Consider the following 13,833-nt stretch of genomic DNA (forward strand, 5'->3'; position numbering starts at 1 on the left):
ATCCTTGTTCGTTCTCTCCTCGCGCCTCTCGTTGTCCCTCTCTCGTGTTCCCGGTTCCGTCCTTCTTTTCTCTTCGCGTCGCCCAGGTGCTTAGGGCATTCGCGTTTCTTCGTCGCCTCCGTTCTTTCTTCGTTCGTCGCTTCTCTCTTTCTCCCGTTCCTGAACGCGATGCTTTCGCTCGCTCCTCGTTTGATCCACCATCTTCCGCATAACTGCATCCCTGTCTCTGCTTTCTCGCATCGTCGCACTTTCTCTCCCTCTTTCTCTCTCTTTGTCTCTCTCTCTCTCTTCTCGTGCATCTCGCTCTCGCTCCCTTCATCCCCTATCCTCACAGCCGTTCTCTCCCACTCGCCCAACGCAGTGCTACATCCCCCTCGGTCCCGCGTCTCCCACGCTTCCACCACTCCCACATCTCGACACGGTGCGAGCGGCTCGCGCAGTCCGCCGGCGACTCTTGAATGGGAGCGACGGGTCCGCAGCTCCCTTACGGTGCAGTGGGTGTCACGTTTCCGTCGACGGAAATAAACGTACGCCGCACGCGGGCAGTGCCACAACGCGATTCTCGTACGTGCGTACGTGCGTGCCATATACATACGTGTACGTTGCGCGACGCGCAATTCGGCGGTGGTCGTCCGCGCGTTTCGCGACCGCTGCATTCGCTCCGACTACGGCAGAATGCGGCGCGCCGTTCCAGCGGGATAGATTTCTGTGTGAGTTCCTGAATGAGAATTACCCGCATAGTGCGGAGATAGAGGGGGAGGGATGACGCGCAACGCGGATCTCTCTCTCTCTCGCTCTCGTCGAGGCGAACGCGCGAACAACGTAGCGACGGCGGAATTATTCGTGGGCTGAACAGCAGTGACTGTTTCCACTTGCGCAAAATCGAATCCGGCTGATGGGTAACGGGAAAAGAGGGAGACGGAAGACGACTTCGCGTTCCGATTACCCGATAGATCGGATAGAACGTTCGTTCTTTTTCTTTCTCCACCGCGGTTACATCCTCCGCGCGTTCTTTCGCGTTGAAACTCTTCTAGAAAGCGCAACCGTGATACGATTGTGAATTTTTTATATGTAAACGAAGCGCGTTTCGTTTGAGCCACGCTGGGCCACGCATTATTATATAAAATTCTTTCTAAGTTTTAATGGAATTAGATATTGCACCGAGATGCGCGTAAAAGTGAAGTTTACCGCGAAGGAAGATAAAATGCACGATGGGACTAGATTTCTCCGAGTAAAAGTTACCGTGAGGGAAAAACTGCTGGGCTAAATTAATATCAAGAGCACAAACGTGTCACATACTCGAAAAGAAAGCGGATTGTAAAGAAGTATAAAGAAATATATTTATTGTTAATGATTCGTGTCACAATTGGATGGATGTATATATCCCCAACATTTAATCTCACATCCAAGTTGCATACGTGCTTCACAAAACATGCATTTGACAGCACGTGTGTAATGTTTCTGACAGACGAAAGTTCGATCAGAACGGCACGATGTGTACGGCAGATTGTTGGCAAGCGCAGTTGGGAAACACACGAAACGCGTTCCGTAAGAACGTTTCACTGCCAAAGTAGCTTTAATCAAATCGCACGCAGCATAAAGAATTTAAAGTTCCATGAATGAAGAATGAACGGCGACTCTTTACGACTCGTGCAGCTCGTGTGTGTATGTGTGCGTGCGTGCATGTGCGTAATACGCGACGCGTTAGAGCCTATAATTTCATCTCGATCGCGTGCCGACTTGAACGCATCTGGATTTCGAGAGTATTACGCTTTTCGATGCAATCACAGATACCGGATTGTATACATGTATACATGTCACGCATTAATCGCGCCGATAACGTGAAAAATTAAAGCGCCCGGACCAGCTGCCGCGCGATAAAGACATCCCGTATCGTTGACTCCAATTACGACGACTCGCGGCGTGAACGCGCGCGTAGACCTCTCGCGATAAACTTACGACAGATCCTGCATGTCTGGCGGGAGGAAGTTCTGAAATTAGAACGGGCACATAGAACTTTAATCATCCCCCCGACGTTCGTGAAATCCGACCGAGGCCCGGCCGGTTAAATACCATTCAAATATTCCGCCGGCCCCCCCCCCCCCCATTCTCATCATAACGGCGATTTTATCGGCGCGATACCCGGCGGTAGCAATATAAATATGTATACGCATTGTTTGCATAGTACAACGCAACGCACGGGCTGACGATCTTCGCGTATCGTTATAAAAATAATAATAAAAAAAGAGGTAAAATTGCGGAGGCGCAAAAAGTGGACTTATATACGACGATACGCAAAATCCCGGCGAGCTAAATTTTAAACGAAGCGTCGAAATACATATCTGGTTCAACTAGAAATATCGCTTTTGCCAGTATTAAACTTTGGCGTATTCCAACCAATATTTGCCGAGGTTTTGCTTTTTCACTATCTACATGCGAAGTAAAAAATTTCTTTTTTGTTATACCTTCGTGTGTAAAATACTCGCGATAGTCGTGTTATTCCGAATGAAAGATTTTTTTTATTTAACAATCGTCATTCGCTACAACGCTCAGAATTGATCGATAATCATGGTGACATTTTTCATAATTCATTTTTCTTAGAACTATTTGCATTTTTAATGGCTCTTGATTGTCGCAGAGAATGACTTTACATAATTTTAATATTAAAATTCCTTCGTATTTATGTCTGTAATTATATCACCCGAATTAATCTATCAGAAATAGCGAGATCGAATATCCTGAGAGAGCGGATGCTTGAAAATGAAGCGGAATGGTTTCTGATCTCCCTACTTCAGTTGTCACTGCGCAAGTATCAATATTTTGATACGTTTCATCCTCATTACCGCGAAGTCCTCTGTCGTTATCAAATTCACGTACCTATATCATAAACATTTATGCACACTGTTTGCATTGTAAACGTACTGACGTTTACCTTTCTCCGGGAAAGCGTCACGCATCACAAGAACGTAGTTGAACTTGAACGCTATGTGATGATTAAGGACACCGTTATTACAGTAACGTTAATCCTCTTAAACAAGGTACTGATGAGGCCAAATTTAATGCAAATTGAAGGGCGTTATTTTTTTCGATATTTGGCGAATATCGCGGAAAATAATATGGCAAATGAACAATTATTGGCTTGTAAATCTCAATCTACGATCCATTTTTTCAAATCGCGAAATGATATGTTCAATGACACAGTAAACACGTGTCAACGTGCCAATTAAAATACGCTGCCACATTTATATTATCGTACTCCTGTTTTGAAAATAAATGTTCAATGAATATATGTTCTTAATCAAATCAATATAACATATATATTGTTCTTATTACAACGAGAAATATTGAACGTTGATATCTGTTAACCATATATATGATATACCTCGAAGAAGTACATATTTTTGCCGATATACTTAATTCCTAGGTTGCGCCTCAACTCGCACCGAATGCGACATCGCATTTGTGCTCGATATAGCCGTGTCTAACAAATTAAAATCTCACTCGTTTTAAAACCTATCCGCCATATCAGTTTTATGAAACGACGGCGGCGCATCTCGAAGCGAAAAATTATTAGTAACGGCCGTTAAACTGCGCGCGATGTTCATAAATCGACGCGGTTTATCGTAAGGGCGCTATATAAGTACACACTTTGTTCGCTCGGCAGTATCTAGCTCGTAACGGCGCCTTAATGAAGTCGTAAAAGAGCGGCGAAGTATGCAGACGGCCCCTCTCGAGCGCGGTTTTATATAGTTTCGATCGGATCGTCGATCGCCGGAAGTGCATTATTTTGCCTTGCATTAATACCGAGGATAACTGATGAGCACCTATAGATTTTGTTGAGTATCAGCCGCGTTATACGAATGTGCGAAGTAATCGTTGAATACAAATATATATGTATATACCTACATATGTATATGTACAATGCACACAAACATATATATGCGATATTAGATCTTTTACATTAACCATAATCCATTAACCCATTTTTCCCAGTGATAATGTATTTTGCTTTTTCTTTGCTTTCTCGAAGTGAAACATCCCGTAAATAGTAGATTAAAACATAAAAGTGGATTAGAACAAAGTAATATAACAAGGGATTGTGTAAAATGAGAAATTTCTATCGAAATATGTTAAAATCAAAGAAGTTTACACGCAATCTTGGCGTCCGAAATCAAACGGTCTCTTTTTAGAATATTTCAGTTTTATCAACTGTTCACTTTCTCTTTCAAACATTGCGTGATGATAAAGCGCGGCATGGTATGCATTCCGTTGAATAGCGTGCCAATTAATATCAACCAGTTTCGTTTTCAAACGCAAACGCTCGGATTGACGAAAGATTTTAAATTAAAGTAGGTAGAATTCGTGGAACGCCGCGACTCTTCGATTCTATGTAGATCCATGAATAGACTCGATATACTTGCGCTGAGCAATCGCATACCATAGCTCCAGTTTGTACAACCATGCCATTCAACCATGCGCCGTGCAAAGAGAGGCGTTGATGAATTTCCTTCCCTCTACCAATATATACATATGAATTTGGTATAATCCGCCGCAATGTAAATGCAAAATTCGCCGCGATCGCGAATATCCAACCGGTAGAGCCTCTCTTAAGCTTCGGCGTTATCGTTGTGGTGGTTTCACTAATCGTATTCACTTTAATCTAAACTCTTTAATCTAAAATCTACCTAAAAACAGATTGTATTTTATTCGCGTCCGGAATCAATATTCATAAAAGGCGGAATTAATCATTAATTTTAAGCTCCATTTTTTTATAAATAATCAATTACTCATTTTAAGCTAAAGATTTATCGGATTTTTCTATAGAAAAATCTCCTTAAAATCTCTATTATATATTTTTAATTTATTTATTATATAATTAGTTAATATATTACATATTTTTGAATAAACGTTTCTCTTGGTATGCAAAATCCATCTACGTAAAAGAAAGAAAACAAATCATTATGCTAGAAATGCACTTATATGTATGCTTTTTAATTAACAACAATAACCAGGACGTGTTCAACAAGTCGAAGATTGTTAGAATTAAATGCGCATGCATTTCATCACCGCTAACTCAGACAGATGTTGTATAGCAATATACTCGAATGCGAAGTGCGCGGACATTGATGAGAATAACTTCTCAGAGCTCTTGAGCGGGGGACTGCGCGATTTCCACGATCGAAGCGGGGGGAGAGCCCCTGACGAGTCTTTATTCTCCCACTGCACTTGCATCGTATTAGCGCGAGTTCGAGATTGCGTCGCGCCCGCTTTGCGTTTCTCGCCGCTTTTCGCCGATCGAAAGAAAGTCTCGCGCGTGAATCAATAGCGGAAGTGTGTCGAATCGATCGACGGGCGATCAAAATAGTATGAAAAACGCAGGCAGGCGCGACACTATTTCGGACTCGTGCCAATATAACGCGACTACAGTCTACAGTATATATGAAAATTTGGGAAGAGCGGGCGAGCGGAGCAAGAACATTCCCTTTCAGAAAAACCGGGCGAAATAATCAAAAATAGTAATCGACCGTCTCAAAAAGTACGGCACTCCGTAGCGTTCATTTATACGCCAAGTTTATTGTCGACAAATAAAAAGAAGCGACTGCGACTCACCTGTCGTTGAATCAGAGTACCTGTCCGCCATATGCAATGCCCGAGTAGGTAGACTGCTGCCTGCCGCCTTCGAACGTCGCAAGACGCGTCAATCGCGATTGTCTGGACCATCGGCATCGGGGCACTCGAGACGATCGCCCGTCGCTCGATTCGACACTTCCGACCCTCGTTCGCACGCGAGATTCACATCCGGCGGATAAAAAGACGCGAGAACTGCGAGAAGTGCGTGGCGGCCGCAATTCGTCGTCGCGTCGGACCCGCCCGCGCACTACGCGATCAGCGTCAGAATGAATATAGCCGTTAAAAATCGAAAGGAGAGGGAAGGGGATGAAGTGCGTTCGTGAAACGTTGCGAGCGGCGCCGGCTTCATTGAATACGAACGGTATTACGCGAAAACGAGTAAACTCGCAAGATTTCTCGAAAAATGACTTCCATTTGTACGCGGCTGTATCGAAATAACGCTTTAACGTCCTATTCAAGACGGATTAACTCATTTTTTGCACGTAACGTTAAAACCCTCCGCGTTATGAATTTCGCGTTACAATCGTGCGAGAGCGGCATAAAGTATCGGCTGAAATTAACCGACGAATCACACAAGTTTCGCGTTCCTGGTTCGTCGCGATCGTCTCTCTCTCGCCGCGCCGAAAAAACAGTTTCCATTTATCTATTATTTCGTAGGGAGATATTGAAACGGAGCAAAAAGCGTCGCTCGGTAAACTGCCGTTTACGTCGCCGGGGTTGTTTACGTTTTTTTAGGCTCTCTCGGCTTTCCAATTCCTGGAAGACGCTCGACGCGCGGCCTACGCGTTCTCCCACTCCCCCACTCCTCCCACTCTTTCCAAACTTTTCCTACTGCCGTAGTCGCGGTCAGTATTGGTGCGAATTCGGGGCTGCGTTCAGGCCGCTCCGCGTTTCTCGCGTTCTCTAACCGTCGATCGTGAATCTTCCGGCCATATTGCGCACCGAAAGTATAGGCAGGAGCCATTGCAATTAAAGAAGAAGGACGATTGTGAGAATCTTGCCCCCGCGAACGAGTGTCGGAAGTGTCGAAATTGAGCGACGGTCGGTCGTCTTGTCGCGTATGTAAGTCCGTATCGCGTCTCTCGCGAGTGGCGTTGAATTAATTGACAAGTTTCAGTCTCGTTTAACGCAAGCGAAGTGCCGAATCCGCGTCTCTGTGCTCGCCGAGAGTGAATCTCGCGTCGGAGTAACGTATCTACCGTCGTTGCGTATACTTATATCGGGCTTCGCGAAAATTTCCGTTTCACACGCTAGGTGAATCTGGGAGTCGCGAAGATCGTTCTCTCGATAGGCACCGGGTTCGTCTCGAGATACAATACGTACTTTTTCCGCTCTTCCGTACACGATCGACGTGCCTCTCGACGCGACATTCGCGAGTGGCGTCGAATTAATTGACTTGTCGCACAATAGAATACGGCGGATTTAAGAAGTTTTCGTCTCATTTAACGCAAGCGAAGTGGCGAATCCGCGTCTCTGTGCTCGCCGAGAGTGAATCTCGGCGTCGGAGTAACGCCGCGTCTACCGTCATGGCGTACAGTGAGACTGAGAATTTCGAAAGTTTCCGTTTCGCACGCAGGTGAGTCGTTTGCGTCGCGGAGCGTTTTCTCGGAGCGTGCCTCCTCCTCTCTTCCGCCCCCGTCGCAAATTTTCCATCAACCACAATCGCATCGCGTTCAATGATATCGAAAATAAGGCCGCGACTTTGTCGGACGCGTGTCCGTATATACGCCGCGTATAATTCGCGCCGATGTTAAATGCCGGCTGCCGCGCAGTTTGCCGCGGACAATCGCGTAACGAAGTAGCTCCCAACGCCGTGCTACCCGGAGAACCGGAGCTACCGCGGCCGTGTGATAACGCCCCCGACGGCCCCCGACCGACCGTTTCCGACGCGGCCAGGGCCAGGGCTTCCGTAGACGCGAGAATTCGCAACCGAAAAGTCCGGCCCGATGTATGCACGGCGCACACCGCCCCGGCCTCGAACGTCGCACGAACTTCAATTAGCGACCAGTGGCAATTAGCAGAGCACACGAGGCTCCCCGCTCGCCGCGCCGAAAATTCTCCCGTGCGACGTGGGAGATGCAGCTGTAAGCTGTAAGGCAACCTATGCAAATTAATAGTTTGGTCTTTTCCTGTTTTCTTTTGTTCCCGGACCCTCTCGCTCTTTTTCTCTCTCTCTCGCTCTCTCTCCATCTCTCTTTCTCTTTCTCTTGAGGGTTGCTCGTTTTTGCGCTAGATCGTGAACTTTTTTTCGTCGCCGTCGTCTAATGATTGCATCCCCGAAGTATAGAAAGAAGGGAGAAGCGAAAGGGCTTCTCTTGTTCTCGTACTAATATTGTATGTCAAGGCAAGAGCAAACGCGTGTCGTCGCTGTAGAGAGCTTAATTCTTTTACGGGAGCTTCTTCGAAAGTTTAGTTGGCGCGAGACGGACGGCTGTACGGTATACGGAACGCAAAGTCTAATAAAAACATATTGACTTTATTACATTATTATAAGAGAATTAGTTACGACGCGTTGTCTGCCGTGCGTAAAATAAAAGAATTTTTCGTAGAATTTTCTGTAGAACCAGTCGAGATTATTTTAAGCCTTTAGGCAATCGTGTCGAACTGATCATCGACAAAAATTGCGCGCAAACGATCATTTATGTCGTCGCGGAAGTGATCATACCCGGAACAAATTTCAATTAGCACCCGACAGCAATTAACAACGTGTACACACAGTGCTCGTTTGACGGCTCTCACACAAGTCATTCTCGCGAAAAGCATTTCAAATTAATAAGTTCTCCCTCCGTTACTCTCCGCTATACGCGTATCATTCATTCGATCGTCTGCGCGTCTCCCCGCTGACGATAAATAACAGTGAATGTGCCACGTCCATATTCGATATTAGTTTCGTTGATAGCGTGGCTAAACGCGCAGAAATCGGATGGATCGATCGACCGCGGCTCGATACTCCGATTTCCGATATTCGTGAATAAGACCGCCGGCGCGGCGCGTCGCGGCCAGGGAAGATACTCGGGGGGGCGCTTATCACGCAGACTCTCTCTCTCTCGACCAACAGATGTATCCGGAGTAAGTACCTGTCGCGATGGGCGTCACGACGACTGGCGCGTACAATGACAATCTCGTGCGACAACACAGCGACGTCCCTTAATCCACGCTGACGGAAATGCACACATTCGGGGCGGCGGCGCCGTAAACCGAAAGCGTAAACCGCGCCACGACAGCCCCGTCCGATGAGTGTTCCTGCCCTCGAGTGTCGAGACAAATTCTCGTCTTCGACTCATTAAATATCATCCTGTTTCTGGGGCGGAAGGAGGAGTCGAGGGATCGACGGGGGTTCACGGGGATATACGATGCAACGCGCGGTATAGTCCGACGTGATCGTGCCGACCAAATGGGATAATCGTCGACGCAGGGGAAACAGAGTGATGGCACGTCGAGGTACGAATCGTCTCGGCGTGCGTGTGCGCGTGTGACTTACAAAGTGCCCAAGTGCGAGGGAGAGATCAAGGATCGTATCAGCGTGAATCACCGTGACTTGGCTTGGCTCGGCTCGGACTCGACAACACAAACAAACTTCACGTTACGGCTTGTACGCGAAGGTGAGTCGACATTGATTAATTTTCGATACATCCAGAACGCGCGTTTTCGTATAGAATGTGATTCTGCCTTTTTCTCGTTTTGTAAAAGAGAAATCTCCACTCTTCGCCGAGAGGCTTGATTTCTTGATCAAGCTTGTTAGATATTTAAAGATTTTTAATGAAGCAATTTAAAGCTTGTTGAATTTAAATGTCTGAATCCGAGAAAAACAAGGCAGTTGCGCGAGAAAAGAAGTACAATAAAATGAGACAGTCTGAAAGAAACTGAGAATTTAATTTTATTAGAATATATATCGCATCTTGTGCAAAGTTTGCATTAGAGGATTGTGCGTATACTCTGTGTACTTGCTGCAGTAATCTACTTACAAAGAAACTACGCAGCTGCCTCATGCGCAAGTTAGAGCTTTAGCTAGCCTTCAAGTTGCCACGCGCAAAGTTGATGACATTTTTACTATACACGGCTTGCGAAACTTTATAACACATACATATTGTGCGTGTGAAATACGGTTAGATTGAAACGGTAAAACAGAGGAACGGATTGAGAAAAATTTCTTGTACGCTGTACCACGACATATTATTTATTTTATTTTCTCGTATTTATCGATTATCTCACACAATTTCATTTTACAGTAAGAAGCGTGCAGAAGCGTACAAGAAAATTTTAATTAAAATATTTTTGTCCAAGGTAAAGTTTACGCTACAGTTTCTGTCCAACTTTTTTATCAATCTCCACGTGATCTTATAAGCATCGCGTAGCGTAAAAATCGGATGAGTGGTAAGATGCGTCGTAACTTTGATAATCTGTCCTACAGCGGTTTTTGACGAGAATCACTTAAAACTTTTGGATCTCATGGACAAGAACTCGAAGAATTTTTATGAATATCGTTATAATCTCGCGAAAAGACTCCTACACATTTTCTACATTCTAAACGACATATACTTGGAAAGTATTAATAAATAGCTACGGAAAGAATTCTATATATTAAAATTAAAAATTACAGATATTAATTCTAATAATATATTAAACTATAACGGATACGCAACTCATAGCTATTTGCATTTCTCATTACTTGACTTTTGTACGTAACAGCGAGAGAGTTCGCACTTAAAATTATATTTGAATATACTTGAATTTTTATTAAGATGTCAGCTCTCCGCGCGTTAACGCAATCTCCCCCGAGACTCCTTTTACGCAATGAGAATCTCCATGGCATCAATTTAAAAAAAAATTTTTTTACGGATATCACAATGTGATATACGAACCAATAAAACATTTTTATCCTTTAATCTCACAATTGATTTTATCGAGGATTTTACATATTCACAATATGTTCGCGCACGAGTGTTACACGACTATCCAATCGATTTTTTGATACTCTCTTCTTCGAAAAGATAGTAAATATGCTTTCGCCGAGTTGGTTCGCGTTTAATCCATATTTTCTGGAAAATACGTTTCCGCAGACTTACAATCGTTCATCCGTCACCGCTAAAAGCTGTTACGCGTCATATGCGTTGGAAGTACCGTATCTCTTGTGCATTAAAACTGTATCGGCAAATAAATGTGAACTCACAAAAAATGGCCGAGCACCGCATTGGTGACATGAAAAATATGATGCAAAAATCTCGATATATATGTTTTTCTATAAAAAAAATTTCCGCACTTTAATTATGCGGACTCGACGTCCAAAAATAATATCGCCCTGTAAATGTCAGACATGAGATAAATCATGATATTATAAAGCGACGACAATCATTCATATTTTAGTCGTTGTTATTTAATCCTTGTTCAGCAGTGAAACTGTGGTGCTTGCAGCACGATGCAATTTTAGTGCAATTAAAATCTTGCAAAGGATTTTTACGATACGCACGTAAATATGATATTATCCCGCGTATAATCTGTTACTTTAATTAATGCACCAACTCAGAGCGTAATTACTTTGGAATGATATTTTTAGTATATTCATATACACAAGCACAATCTCAGTATATCGCATACATATCGCTTTAATATCACAAATTTGCGCACCAGTTGCTTCTCTAGCAAACGCGTTTACTACAAAAACAATTACGTATTTTGGAATAAATTTGAAAAACTATCCTATACATCTATAATACATTTAATAAATGTTTTCTTATATTAAACCACTATTTTTTAAAAGCCTTTATGGCAAACTGTCGAAAGGTCTTCTTCAGCGATTTAACTGTTTGAAAATATAGACAAAGTCGCCAGAGAGAATTTCAGAATTTACGAAAACCTCGATGTCTAAATAAATATTAAAAGTTGCAACATTTTTTAATAGTTTCTCATATTCGTCTACGTATATTCGTCTCCTTCCGGTATATAATTAATTCTGAAGGGCAAAACTCTTCAGACAACAAGTGCAATATTACAGTTTTGGAATGTACAGAATGTCTGCTTTGCGGTATTCGCGCGGCCTACCCGACACGAGAGCTGCGATCTGACGAGCAAATCCCAGCCGCAAATTCGACTTGCACTTTCACAAGGGCGGATCTACTGGTTGGACCGTAATATTTGTGGTGACCGTAGAATGCCTCAACAACCCTTTAAAGTACCGTTCTCTCTATCTCTTTCTCTCGCTATCTCTCTCTCTCTCTGTCGACGATTGTCGACGCATGGTTGTTCATTACTTTTCGAGATCGCTCTCGTCCGATCTATATGTCTCTCTTCAACCAACAATTCTTGCGAGCAGTTCTCCACGCCAAAGAATGTCATTAAAGCAATACTGGGAGCTCGCTGCTGAATACCGCAGCTCAGATTGTTACGAAATTGCGTGGAAGTGATTTTCTCGAAACTGTACTGCTGAAGATAATGAGAACGACTCTGTTCATTTGTTAAGCGGAACAACCAACGAGATTATTAGAATTCTGTGCGACGTAATAGCGACGAAGCGACAATGCCCCTCTCTGAGTGTGCTCCTTCTCGGCTCCTTCTCAAATTTTCTAGAGCAATACCTTCGCGAAACATATAACGATGAATATTATATTTTATGTCAATAAAATATTTCCATGTTTTATACTTTGATCATTACATATATTTTAAATGTATGATTTATATTTCTGTAGTATAATTTATATTATATTAATTAATTCATTATTTATCGCTTATAAGAGAAAGCAGACTTCTAATAAAAGAGTTTGAGTGAAAAACAATTTAGGAATACTTCCAATAAATAGAGCCAGAATGATGTGATATCTGTCGGTCTGTTCTTGACACTTGCAAGGCAAATTAATTCGCGACAGCTGACTCGGTTGTCAGTTCGATTAAGTGTTGGGTGGAGCTGAGTGGTTATGTAACAAATTAGATCTGACTATGCCGACTAGTTTATAGGCTGCGTATTTACTTGAGGCTATATAATGCACGTGAGATCTAAGCCACAGGCTATTATTGCTGTATCGACATTCAATATTGCAAATCTCATTTTGATGCTGTGGCTGTACATATAACGTACGGAACATAACTTCAATTGGGATTATGTGTACTTGGAAAATAATTGAGTTGCAATAACTCGTTTCTTCACTTCTCTAGTAGAAAAATTTCGTAAGCTTTTAATAACTTGAAGAGTAGCTAAAAGAAAAAGAAGGTATAAAATCTTCTAATTTTCTAAAACTTTTGTGGAAAATAAAATATGGCAATTATAATACGTGTATCAGTAAAAGAAAGATTAATACCTGAATTATCTGTTTGCAAAAGATGAGAGAGCTTCTGCATTAATTAAATTTATATGACATTCTATATTTCACATTTATCGTACACATTACATTACATCTCATTTTACTGATAATATATTTATTTTAAATAATCGTTAAAGCCATTTTCCACACAATTATCATACTATTTAAATCAATTCTGTTCTTCTTTGATGTCGTTCAACTTGATGATGAAATATGTCATTGGTTCATTATATGTTTACGTTGATCCGGTTAATGATAGCCGATGGATATATATGTATTTGTATGAAATATGGTTATTCGACAGCTTTGTCAAATATTTTCGAAATACACTCGAAAGTACAAGGATAAAATGACATCCTTAATTTCAAGAAGTTTCGATAAAATATGTTTTTTTATGTACCTATTATAATTTATAATATGTACCTATTATGATTTGAAAAATGGCGACGTGTATTTAAAACTCGATTTAAAAGTACCTTTCTAGACATTGATAGTCCACAATTACTTCTCCCGTATCTTAAATCTGTAATTGATATTACGTGTAAATTATATTAAATATGAGTAATGGCCGAAAACAGAAAATAAAAATCCATAACTTGATGTTTGATGTGAATCAAAAGAGCTTTTTCATATTTTGTAGTCAATTCAAGATTTAAGAACCTAGGGCTTTAACGATTTCGCGTCCATCATCGTCAGACAAAGTATTTACTTCACACTAGCGAGCTTGCGAGGGATAAAGGAAGGAAGGAAGTGCCGAAGGAAGGAAGAAAGCTGGGGAGAACGTCATGAGAAAAGGGCGATCCATCAAAATCAAAAGAGCGCCACCGCAAGCGCCAAGGGTCGTTTACTTTCTCTGCTCCTCGGCGGATACTTCGTTATTTTTCGAGTCGCCTCTTATCTTTTTTCCCTT

The 13,833-nt window shown here is 42.5% G+C and overlaps 1 protein-coding gene across 5 annotated transcripts in view; it reads left to right on the top strand.

Moving 5' to 3' along the window:
- Nucleotides 1-450: 450 nt before the first annotated feature.
- The window catches only part of LOC139776780 (uncharacterized), an 83,428-nt gene continuing 70,045 nt past the window's right edge, over nucleotides 451-13,833 (top strand). Inside the window, exons 1-2 of one of the 5 annotated variants that reach the window (XM_071713690.1) lie at nucleotides 451-710; nucleotides 8,690-9,233. The gene's annotated coding sequence lies outside the window, so the exon portion shown is untranslated. The other 4 variants (XM_071713694.1, XM_071713691.1, XM_071713695.1 and 1 more) reach the window with 4 other exon arrangements.

The sequence above is a fragment of the Temnothorax nylanderi genome, unplaced genomic scaffold (genome assembly GCF_030848795.1).
Source record: "Temnothorax nylanderi isolate EJ_2023f unplaced genomic scaffold, tnyl_v1.0 TNYL_tig0128_pilon, whole genome shotgun sequence".
In the NCBI taxonomy this organism is placed as follows: Eukaryota; Metazoa; Arthropoda; class Insecta; order Hymenoptera; family Formicidae; genus Temnothorax; species Temnothorax nylanderi.